Source organism: Plecotus auritus (genome assembly GCF_963455305.1).
Source record: "Plecotus auritus genome assembly, chromosome: 4".
NCBI classification, from domain to species: domain Eukaryota; kingdom Metazoa; phylum Chordata; class Mammalia; order Chiroptera; family Vespertilionidae; genus Plecotus; species Plecotus auritus.
In genome coordinates this window covers 2,513,830-2,521,228 of record NC_137775.1, presented here as the reverse complement: position 1 = coordinate 2,521,228, position 7,399 = coordinate 2,513,830, and positions in this window count along the sequence as shown.

Genomic DNA, 7,399 nt, shown 5'->3' with positions numbered 1-7,399 from the left:
TGGTGGCGGTGACCGGGGCGGGTGGCGGACATCGGGGACGCAGAGGGCTCGCCTCGCTGGAGGTCTAGGCCTCTGGGGGCTCAGCCAGCTGCAGGGAACCCGGAGCTGTCTCTGTCTTCTATTTGCTTCGTGTGTGACCCGGCGGGACCGCACTGCAGAGGCCACTGTGAGGGTGTGCGCGTGGGTGCCCTCCTAGGCCACTTTCTGACTTTCCAAGCCTCACGGCAGACCTGTTGCCCCCCAAGGTCACTGGTTTAAAAGGGGGAGGGGCTCGGCTTTGCGAAGGGCAGGTCCGTCACCTGTGCGAGGTGCTGTGGGACATCCATCACACGGACAGCCCCCGACTGTCAGAGTTGGAACACAAGAGTGGGCTCCATGCAGGTGTCCCCGCGCGCCTGCAAGGCCTGCGGGCGGGTGGCTGGCCACCCCAGTCCTGGTCCTCCCAGAACATGCGCTCCTCCCAGGACCCCTCACGAACCGCCAGCTCGGGTGTTTACGGGGCGGGGATGAGGAGGGCAGTCTCTCCTCCTCACACCTGCCCACAGCTCAGAGCTGCCCTACTGTGCGCAGCTGACTGCGGGCTCTAGAGGGGGGACGCTGTGGGGGGCCAGGCCAGCTCAGGTAAACTGGGGCCCTGCCCACACGCGGCCGGCCTGGCCAGCTCCTCATCACCAGGCTGTCTGTCCTTCACTTCCCCGTGTCAGCAGTCCTGGGAACAGGAATTGGCTTGTGCAACAGGAAGTGGGGGAAACTGATGACTGACGGCTTCTGAGCCCGAGGAGAGATAGGCACACATCCCCAAACACGTGTGCACCGGGACGTGCGAGCTGTTCCAGGCCTCGCTCTCGTGTTGAAAACAGTACCGCGCGCTGGAAGTGGGCTGTGTGCCCGGGGGTCGCTGGGCACTTCCCGCCCGGGGTCCTGACCGCAGCCTTAGGTTGCATTATCGCCTCTCACAGGTGAGAAGAGAGAGGCACGGGAGGTTTCGTGGCGGGACCGAGATCAAACCCAGGACTTCTGGGCCGCCACCCGAGCCCCGTGCTCAGAGGCCTCCCCCAGGACCAGCAAGCTCTGCAGGGTGAATGTTTTAGGGTGTTGTTTCACCCCTGGGGGTTTAAAGACAACCTGTCCACATCATCGGTAAGAATAGCATTCTACGGCCTGAGGTATCACCCCTTCATCTTCTCCCGGGGCAGAAGGGAGCACTTAGACCAGGGGTCTGAGCCTCCTTCCCCCCAGGCTCGGGGCTCAGCAGCCCTGACCTCCGACAGCGGGCCGCTGCTGTCCCCACTCAGTAGACGCTCCTGCGCAGTGACAGGGCCTGGTGGCGGCGGGGGGCAGTGCGTACTGGAGGGCGCTGGGTGATGGCTGGCCTGTCCGCTGATGGGACAGTTCAGGGGCCTGTCTTTGAACTCTGTGACCCCAAATCCGTTTTCCTTCATTTCTCAGTTTAACCCTAGAGTGTGTCTGCTTCCCGCCTCTCGGTCTTGCTGCTCCTGTGAAGTCACCTGGACAGAGACAGGGTCCGGGCACCAGCAGGGCCATCTCACCAGTCTGTCACAGCTCGGGGTGCGGGGCCCCCGCCCCCCAACCCCAGGCTCACACTATCAATAGAATTGCTAAACAAACAGCGTTACTCCCACCCACCCCAGACGTGCTAACAGAAGTGTTACTCATTTCACTGCACATTTTATTTCCATCTAAAAAAGCGATGCTTACCCACCAGTGAACACTGAGGAAAACAGAGTGTAATTAAGGCCAGTGTGTCCCGTTGGTGGCCCTGGAAGATCTGTGAAATGCGACCGTAACATCCTCGCAGATGGGCTGGGAAGGAGGATTGGGGAACAGGAGGTGCTGGCTCAGCAGTGCTGCTTGTGGCCTTCAGCAAAGGAGTGAGAATGGTGTGGCGGCGGGGGAGGGAGCGGGCGTGGACTTATTTGGTGAGAGATATAAGCGTTTCCTTAAGGGGGAGGAGGAACCATGTCGCAGCTCTGGCAGCCCCCGAGGAAAACTTTATTAAAATATAAAATAGTGAAACTGGAGAGTTGGTATTTTGCTGTAACTGTTGGTAAGCGTGATTGGCAGAAATCTTTCTGAATTGGGTTCCGTGCCCAAAGAACCTGTGCCTATTTTAGACAAAATAATAATAATAATAATAATAATAATAATAACCATGTTGGTTGCAATTAGAAAAAACTAGTAAGTTCAGGTTTAATAGACATGAAGACCTGAAACAAACAGCTTCCGAAACGTGTGCGTGAGCTGCAGGCACAAGGTAACCGTCGGGGTGGCTTTCCGTTGGCGTGGCGGGGACACGCGACCCACAGGGGCTGCGGCCCGGTGGAGCAGGCCCGGCACGCCGGTGCTGGGTCAGGCGATTCTGGAGGCTCGAGGGAAGGGCTGGGCATGTGGCTAAGAGTGGTCCCTGCACCGGGTGGTGTGGCAATGCCTCCAAATCCAAAAGCTGATGGGGCTGTGCCGGTTGAGTGCCAGGGCGGTGAGGGGTCCCTTTCACTCTCCAGGCCGAGGAGGGGATGCAGCCAGGGATGGCGGTCCACACCACGGCTGTGGCCGCCCTCACCGTGAACACCGGGGTGCTGGCTCTCACACAGTTCCCACTCGGGACGATGGGCACTCTGGGCCTGTTGCCCCACGTGGCGTGTTTCCTGTGGAGGGAGACAGATCTGGCATTCCAAGCACTTCTCAGGAATCACCGAATCGCACTGCGAGCCGGTTCCCAGGGACACCGGAGGCCCAGCCGGGCCCTCCCCTCCCCCCGCCCCTCCTCCTGCTCTGTCCCTGTCGGAGGCCAGGGTTCCAGAGCCCGTGTACTCAGCTCAGTGTCCCGGGCTGTGAGCCGCTTGCACAGCTGCGTGCCCATCCTGCGGCCCCAGTCTGTCTATGGGCTTCTCTCTTTGTTCCCGTCGCTCGTTCAAACAAGGGATTATTGACAGTCGTTATTTCTAAGGCCGCGTGTAAGGCATTTTTAAAGCGGGAGCGGAAGGGGGGGGCCTGGAGGCTGCCCTCCAGGAATGTCTCTGCTCTGCTGGTGGGGAGTCTCCCCCGCAGGCGCTGCAGCCGCCGTGTTTCAGTGCTCAGCTCTTTATGAAGTTCTAATATGGTGTGTGCTTTTAAGGATTTGATTTAATCCTTCTGAAATTATAAAAATGTAACGTCTTTCAGTCGAATTTATTTTTCAAGGGGCAACAAAAATGCATTAATAAATGCTTTATTTTCATAAGGAGTACGGAGTTGAACACCGACCATTTTCTAATGCGTTTCTTATTGCCATTACATCACCGCAGGTACACGGGGTTATCCCAGACACAGAAATTAAATTACAGCCCAGTCTACTTGTTGGTATGAGAACATCTCACTCAGGATCACAGGACTGGAAAAGCCTCCCGAGATCACTGTGTTTGAATCTCAGAGAGACCGAGTTCTTCACGCAGCGCTGCCAGCTCCCGAGGACAGGCCTCTCCCAGCGGACCAACCAGGCCTTTCCCTAGCCGCCCAGTCATCTTTCCCCGAGATGACACCAGCCTGCTTCCGTTAGGGCACACAGCCTCATGCTGGGAAAGATCCAACACCGCCATGGGCTAGGGCGCTGAAGGAGGAGGGACTCCAAGGTAACAGCTCTGGGGGGGCACAAAGGTCACTTACAGGAGGGCCAGCATCGTGCCATCCATCACTCAGGACTCGGATGGTCTGGTGTCCATCCTGTCCCCAGCGTTTACTGGCTGTGTCACGAGTCACGTCACTTAGCTACCTCCCTGAGCCTGGACTTCTTACCTATAAATGGGGGTAATCATTAACTCAGAGCTGCTGTGCGCGCGCAGTGGGGTAATTAATAACTGAAGTGCCTGGCCGCGTGCAGGGACTCTAAAATGTCAGTCCTTTTTTGTCTCCCTGGCCCCGCTCGGAAGTCCGTTTGGAAAGCGAGAATATACAGAAATTACTGGACAAATGCAACATTCAGGTATACGTTCAATTTTAGCAAGGGATAAAGGCATTTGATTAAACGTCTGGGACACGAGTAGACCATTCCTTTGCTCCTAAAATGTTTCCTCACCTTACTTGTTTAAAATGAACACATAGACTGTAAATCAAACGGTTTCTCTTTAGTAGGTGGAAAAAAAAATCGAAGCACAGATTCGCCCTGAAGGAGCCGGATCCTGAAGGAAAGAAATAAGTCGGCCCCATCCCGGGAGCACGCTGGACACGGGTTTGCAGTCACAGAACCGCCTGAAAGTGGATCAGAGCAGAGCGCATTCTCAGTCCGCTCAGATTCCTATAGCGACAGGGCATCACTCCCTAGTTAATGTTTCTGTCTAAAAACGGGACGACGGCTGGGTTACCTGGCGCAGGGGCCTGCCCCTTGGCCGAGGAGCTTTTGCCTCTAACGTTTCATGCAGGGTCAAATGCGTGGAAACCTGACCCGCTCCGTTAACATGTAACTGCGGTGCCGTGGCGTAAGCTCCATGTCGGGGTCACATGGGCAACCATGCCAGTGGCTTACGAAGGCAGCGCCGTTGGCGCCCGGATGGTGGAGGAGCCGTGCCTCGCGTCTGACCAGGGTTGTATCTGCACGATCCGGTATCGGTGTGCTCACTCACAGAACCCATCCGACTATTTTATTAATTTCCTTGTATCAAAAAAGATCCCTATGTCTTCTCTCCATGAACACTTCAGCTTGCCATTCGAGGCCGAACAAAATCTGGCATCCACTGCTCCCAGGAGACTCCTGCTCGAAGCCCCACACTTTCCCCTTCCCGCGTTTCTGCCGCCCCCCCTGCGTCTCTGCCGCCCCCCCTGCGTCTCTGCCGCCCCCCCTGCGTCTCTGCCGCCCCCCCTGCGTCTCTGCCGCCCCCCCTACGTCTCTGCCGCCCTCCCTACGTCTCTGCCGCCCTCCCTACGTTTCTGCCGCCCTCCCTGGGAACCTGGACTGTTTCTCAGGCCTGAGATGGACCGTGTCCCGAGCAGTCCGGCCTTGGCTCCCCCGCCTGGAATGCGGTGTTCATTTCCATTCCCACAGCATTTTGTCTTTGGCTTTTACGGTTACTAGTTAACTTTTTAAAAATGTATGTTTTTATTATTGATAGTATTACAGATATCTCCCACTTGCCCCTTCCCCTCCCTCCGACCCCTAACTAGTTAACTTTTCATCTGTGTAGGACATGAATGCTCGGCTTAACCCCAGCGTGCCGTGGGATTAATGACAGGTACTTAAATATTTCTTGAAGATATTCACACCTAAAATATGCCATTTCAGCCTTTTGAATGGACCTAGGAGCCATCTCATAATTTCAAAGAAGCCTCCAGAAATCTATTAAGACAATAAACAAAGATTTACTTTACAAAGAGACTTGGAATACCCTATTCCCTTTTAGAAAAAGCTAAGGATTGTGATTTTTTGAAAGAACATTTGAGACAAAAAGCCCTCAGACATTGATTCTTAAGTCCAAGGAACAATGGGGTTCCTGTAAGAACTGCATGGTGATGGAGAAACAATGTTTGGGAGGGCTGTAATGTTATGTTTTGAATGTCAAGAACGGCAATAAGCAAACAGAATCAAATGGAAGAGAACTTGTGGTGGATTACTGACGTAGGTATGGAACCATTCTTAGGGTCAACATATTAGACGACGTCCTTTTGCACAAAAAAACGTAATAAGGATCTTCAACCGGAAGTTCATCCATAGACATGTTCTGTGTACATTGTAACTTGTCAATATCATAATAAGATGATATTTGTGTAATAATGTCATTTATCTTTCCACATGAATTTTTAGATTTTTAAGCCTTTTGAAGGCAAGTGACGTATCCCAAAGTTTGTGAATTCTCACTGCACGGATACGTTGGGTACCGAGTGGTGTGCTGTGAACCTTGAATGCCTGGGGCAGGAGTGGGGCAGAAAAGGTGGGAGACGCTGGTGGTGCCCTTGTCCCCAAGGCCAGGCGCCTGGCTCTCAGGCCCACAAGTGTGCGCCGTGCAGACGGAAAGAAGTGATGCAGGGAGGATTCTGCGTGGCTCCTGGTGCAAAACCAGTACCTGATACCATCTTGGACATATTTTTAACGGTCCCTATCATACCACATGCTGTCCTAGGCGCTGGGAGTTCCAAATAGAACAAAATTAAGTCCTGGCTCTCAGGGAGCTTACAGTGTGTGTGTGTGTGGGGGGCGGGGGGTGGGTGGTTGACAGACAAACTTACCCGTAGACAGAATGTGTCAGGAGGAAATAAATGTTATGAAAGTACTAAGGAGGAGGCTAAGCAGACAGTGAGGAGGACGTGTGTGTTCACTCCGTGGCTCGTTCCGGTGGTAAAACTCCTGGAGCGGGCTTGCAGGCCTGCGGGCAAGACTGCCAGGAGAGGAAGCACCCAGCGCAGAGCCCAGCTGACTCAGGGGAGGGCTTACTTCCCCTTCTCCTGGAGGTTCAGACGGAAAGAGCTGCTTCGGAAGGACGGACGGGAAGCTTGGCGTAGCTTGTGCACTGGCAATCCCGCGTCCCACCACCCGGCCAGTTTAAGGGTGGGGGAGGGGGCTCCAGGGGCTCCAGCCACCTTGATAGGGGAAGAGGTGGACATCCGGTCAGCAAGGTGTCGGGGGTCAGAGCACCCTGGGGCTCCAGGCCTTGCTGAGGTCACTGGAGAGGGGGAACCAAAGAACTGTGAGCAGGGGGGTGAGGGGACCCATCTGAATGTGAAAAGGGAATACATAGTAACTAGCCAAATGCTGTGCCCGTAAGAGTTTTAGTACACGGGAAGTGAATACAGCCTAACATGTTCGTTACCTCCGATCGGGTTTGCTCAGTAAAGAGCGGGTGAGCTATATGCTGCCCCAGTTTCCATGGGACAAAAATGGCCAACCACTGTCAACAGTTCAGTGTGACTTACTGGATAGGGGGAGTAGAAGGGCAGAGAATGAGGGCTTTGAGTAAAATAGAAGTGGATTTGAATCCCAGATCCAGGACTCAGGAGCCGTGTAGTCTTGGGCCAGTTATTTTAACCTCCTGCTCCTGGGGTTTCCTGTAGTGTAAAACGGGGATACAGCGTAACGCAGGCCACAAGGCTGCACCGAGGGTTAAATGAGTTACGCATGTAAAGCGTTTAGCACAGGGCCTAGGGCAGCCGTGGGCAAACTACGGCCAGCGGGCCAGATCCGGCTGTTCTACCTGGTTCTCTTGCTCTCCCCTCTGCTCCTTTACTTTGAATTTACATTAGTTCACACAAACACTCCATCCATGCTTTTGTTCCCAGTTTAAGAACCCATTGTGGCCCTCGAGTCAAAAAGTTTGCCCACCCCTGGCCTAGGGGCTTAGTGTAAGAAGTGAACCCAGGAAGAAGGCGGACTGAATCTTTTACACCAGCAGGTCACATAAGTCACTTACCACCCGAA